At 35.8% G+C, this 5,289-nt stretch overlaps 1 pseudogene; it reads left to right on the top strand.

Annotated features, from left to right (window-relative positions):
- Positions 1-2,858: 2,858 nt before the first annotated feature.
- On the top strand, positions 2,859-3,678 carry LOC132122555 (uncharacterized; annotated as a pseudogene).
- Positions 3,679-5,289: the final 1,611 nt, after the last annotated feature.

Here is a 5,289-nt window from a genome sequence, read left to right as displayed (position 1 = left end):
TCATTGTCGAAATCATACTCTAGATTTAATACTGTCACATGGAATTGATGTTGATGGTGTTGAAATTATTCAGCCAAGTGATGATATCTCAGATCATTATTTAGTTTTGTGCAAACTTCATATAGCCAAAATTGTTAATTCTACTTCTTGTTACAAGTATGGAAGAACCATCACTTCTACCACAAAAGACTGCTTTTTAAGTTATCTTCCTGATGTATCCAAATTCCTTAGCATATCCAAAACCTCAGAACAACTTGATGATGTAACAGAAACTATGGACTCTCTCTTTTCTAGCATTTTAAATACAGTTGCTGCTTTACGGTTAAGGAAGGTTTAGGAAAACAGTTTGACACCATGGTATAATGAGCATACTCGCACCCTAAAGAGAGCAGCCCGAAAAATGGAGCGCAGCTGGATGAAAACAAAACTAGATGTATTTCGTATGGCTTGGCGGGAAAGTAACCAGAAAAGCATTAAAAACTGCTATATCCGATTACTTTTCTTCTCTTTTAGAAGAAAACAAACATAACCCCAGGTATTTATTCAATACAGTGGCTAAATTAACGAAAAATAAAGCCTCAACAAGTGTTGACATTTCCCAACACCACAGCAGTAATGACTTTATGAACTACTTTACTTCTAAAATCGATACTATTAGAGATAAAATTGCAACCATTCAGCCGTCAGCTACAGTATCGCATCAGCAGTGTTGGGAAGGTTACTTTGGAAATGTAATAGGTTACAGATTACAAGTTACCCTGTTTAAAATGTAATAGTAGTGTAACTTTTTCAATTACTTTATTAAAGTAATGTAACTAATTACTTTTGAGTACTTTTTGATTACTTTTCTAAATTTGTGAAAATTAAAGAATAATAAATAAAAGCATATACATCAACTTAAATACAGTTATCTAATAAGCATGTGACATATTCTGTGTAATAAACTCCTGAAACATTGGTGGTTTTTTTAAACAGCTTTCTCTTTGTATATGATGATTGTTTTCTCAAAATAAATAAAATGCACATGAAGTGACACAGAGCAGTTCTAGAAATTATGTTTATGTGCTCGTGTACTCCTATATTGAGGCGGCAGAGGTTGAAAACACTGCGAGCTTCAGTAGGCCTATGTGTAGTAAATGAAACCATGTCTTTGCAATTAATTTAAAGGAGGGCGGACTGGGAGATTGAACAAAACTATACTTTACAATACAATACTCTACAATACTACAATAACTTTATAGAAAAATCCTAATACTGTACACGAGTCATGTTTTTCCCTTACAAAAATTAACCATGCTTTTATTAGCCTATATAAAAGTAAAATAACCTTGTTTTTTTTGTGCAAATGGATTTGTATTTATTTTTAAATAAATACATTTGTAAAATAATTTTACATTTTTGGTTACCACAGTTAAACAATAGTAACCATTTTCTCTGGATTTATAGTTAAATATTAAAATGTTAATTTTCATAAGGGTTGTGTTGTTGTCTGTCGTAGCTCCCCCTAAATCTATAAAAAAAAATCGGATTTTTTTTCAGATAAATTCCTATTACAACAGATAATAATGATGTCCCTTATGTAGTTTTTGTGTTGATTTGAGTGATGACTGATGAGCAACGTGCTGCTGCTTGATTAAATAAATAAAAAATTTATTAAATTTAAGTCCCGGTTCTCCCGGTGTCCAGTCCGCGCCTGATTTCCAACACGCAGAATGTGCAAGTCATATATTGCATCTTTGGGGCTTAATATTCACAGACACTAGTCCATGTCATGTTTTGATTCAAGTGTACTGACCTACTTTTGATTTAGTCATCCAAAATGTGGCATATTCCGTCCGCGTTAGGCATTCCGTTTTTATGACTGGATTCTACGAACCAGACTGTATTTCCGCATCCCGGAAATTATTAGGGCGGTATGTCTCAGAATAGTCAGTGCAATTTGGGAAAGAAATCAGTTAAATCTGTATGTGGATGTGTGTAAATATTCAAATGTAATCCCCTTTGTAATCGTTAAAAATTTCATAAGTAACTGTAATTTAATTACTCATTTTTTCTTAGTAACTGTAACTAATTACAGTTACATTAATTTTGTAATTAAATTACGTAACGGCGTTACATGTAACTAGTTACTCCCCAACACTGCGCATCAGACAGTGCACTATAGACCCCCTGAGGAACAGTTCCACTCATTCTCTACTATAGGAGAGGAAGAATTGTATAAACTTGATAAATCATCTAAACCAACAACATGTATGTTAGACCCTATACCATCTAAGCTCCTAAAAGAGGTGCTTCCAGAAGTCATAGATCCTCTTCTGACTATTATTAATTCCTCATTGTCATTAGGACATGTCCCCAAAACCTTCAAACTGGCTGTTATTAAGCCTCTCATCAAAAAACCACAACTTGACCCCAAAGAACTAGTTAATTATAGACCAATCTCGAATCTCCCTTTTCTGTCCAAGATACTAGTAAAGGTGGTATCCTCACAATTATATTCCTTCTTAGAGAAAAATGGTATATGTGAGGATTTCCAGTCAGGATTTAGACCGTATCATAGTATTGAGACTGCTCTCCTTAGAGTTACAAATGATCTGCTCTTATCATCTGATCGTGGGTGTATCTCTCTATTAGTTTTATTGGATCTTAGTGCTGTGTTTGACACAATTGACCACAACATTCTTTTACATAGACTTGAACACTTTGTTGGCATTAATGGAAGTGCATTAGCATGGTTTAAATCATACTTATATGACCGCCATCAGTTCGTAGCAGTGAATGAAGATGTATCATATTGATCACAAGTGCAGTATGGAGTACCTCAAGGCTCAGTACTAGGGCCGCTACTCTTCACGCTTTATATGTTACCCTTGGGAGATATCATCAGGAAACATGGTGTTAGCTTTTACTGTTATGCTGATGATACTCAGCTCTATATTTCTTCGCGGCCCGGTGAAACACACCAATTAGAAAAACTAATGGATAGTCATATAGTGCATAATGCATAGTCGATATAAAAAACTGGATGACGAGTAATTTCTTACTGCTAAATTCTGAAAAAACAGAGGTGTTAATTATAGGACCTAAAAACTCTGCATGTAATAACCTAGAACACTGTCTAAGACTTGATGCTTGCTCTGTCAATTCTTCGTAATCAGTTAGGAACCTAGGTGTGCTATTTGATCGTAATCTATCCTTAGAAATCCATGCATTTATGACCTCAAGGTTAGATTATTGTAATGCTTTATTGGGTGGTTGTTCTGCACGCTTAGTAAACAAACTACAGCTAGTCCAAAATGCAGCAACAAGAGTTCTTACTAGAACCAGGAAGTATGACCATATTAGCCCGGTCCTGTCAACACTGCACTGGCTCCCTATCGAACATCGTATAGATTTTAAAATATTGCTTATTACTTATAAAGCCCTGAATGGTTTAGCACCTCAGTATTTGAATGAGCTCCTTTTACATTATAATCCTCTACGTCCGCTACGTTCTCTAATCTCAGGCAATTTTTGATAATACCTAGAATATCAAAATCAACTGCGGGCGGAAGATCCTTTTCCTATTTGGCATCTAAACTCTGGAATAACCTACCTAACATTGTTCAGGAGGCAGACACACTCTTGCAGTTTAAATCTAGATTAAAGACCCATCTCTTTAACCTGACTTACACATAACATACTAATATGCTTTTAATATCCAAATCCGTTAAAGGATTTTTAGGCTGCATTATTTAGGTAAACCGGAACCGGAAACACTTCCCATAACACCCTATGTACTTGCTACATCATTAGAAGAATGGCATCTACGCTAATATTAGTCTGTTTCTGTCTTATTCCGAGGTCACCGTAGCCACCAGATCCAGTCTGTATCGAGATCAGAGGGTCACTACAGTCACCTGGATCCAGTACGTTTCCAAACCAGATGGTGGATCAGCACCTAGAAAGGACCTTTACTGCCCTGAAAAACAGCGGAGACCAGGACAACTAGAGCCCCAGATACAGATCCCCTGTAAAGACCTTGTCTCAGAGGAGCACCAGGACAAGACCACAGGAAACAGATGATTCTTCTGCACAATCTGACTTTGCTGCAGCCTGGAATTGAACTACTGGTTTCGTCTGGTCAGAGGAGAACTGGCCCCCCAACTGAGCCTGGTTTCTCCCAAGGTTTTTTTCTCCATTCTGTCACCGATGGAGTTTCGGTTCCTTGCCGCTGTCGCCTCTGGCTTGCTTAGTTGGGGTCACTTCATCTACAGCAATATCGTTGACTTGATTGCAAATAAATGCACAGACACTATTTAAACCGAACTGAGATGACATCACTGAATTCAATGATGAACTGCCTTTAACTATCATTTTGCATTATTGACACTGTTTTCCTAATGAATGTTGTTCAGTTGATTTGACGCAATGTATTTTGTTTAAAGCGCTATATAAATAAAGGTGACTTGACTTGACTTGACATTTTTAGTTTTGTGGTGTTTATTGGAACTTGACAGCTTCTGATCAAACACTATATATATGCGAATTTTCTTTTCTTTTCTTTTCTTTTCTTTTTTTTATGTTTGAGGTCAGATTAAAGAAGGTTAACAGTACTGATTATTGTAGATTATTGCATATCTGAAATAAAACCAAGCATAAATAATACACCAAAAACTCTACAATATCACTTTATCGATACAGAAAAAAAAAATATATATAATGATAATAATAATACAAATTAAATATAAATAAATAAAAAAATGCTGCAATGCTGCATAGGCACATCAAATTAATTCAACTTAAAATTAATTTTTTTTTTTTACAAATTATAAACATTTTAGTATTATATAAATTAGGCTAAAATACCACTGTTCAATGCTCTAGCAAGCCTGGCTTCTGTGGCCTTCAAAGAGAGGCACAATCTATCATAGGCCAACAAATCATGCTGTAATCACCCTTTCTGTCCTGGATCACCCATGCATGCCCAACGCCCCATTCCTGTGAGGCCTAGGTGACCCCACACTGCTGCTGACCCCATCTGCACCACACCTCTTTCTGTCTTAGCCGCCCTCCCGATGCCCATGAGCTGTCCTCTACTGCCCAAAAGACATCTTTTCAATAAAACTTTTATTAAGAAAACCATTTTAGTTTTTTTTTTTTTTTTTTTTTTTTGAACACAGAAAGGTTAAACTGAATTAACTTTTTAGGCATAAAAGTCATACAAACAAACAAAAGGTGTCAACCTTTACAGAAACTTTTTAAGCTTCACCACAAACTTTGCCGCAGCAGCTTAAACATTCCGAAATA

This window comes from Carassius carassius, chromosome 40 (genome assembly GCF_963082965.1).
Source record: "Carassius carassius chromosome 40, fCarCar2.1, whole genome shotgun sequence".
NCBI lineage: Eukaryota > Metazoa > Chordata > Actinopteri > Cypriniformes > Cyprinidae > Carassius > Carassius carassius.
This window is presented reverse-complemented; position numbering and strand designations above follow the sequence as displayed.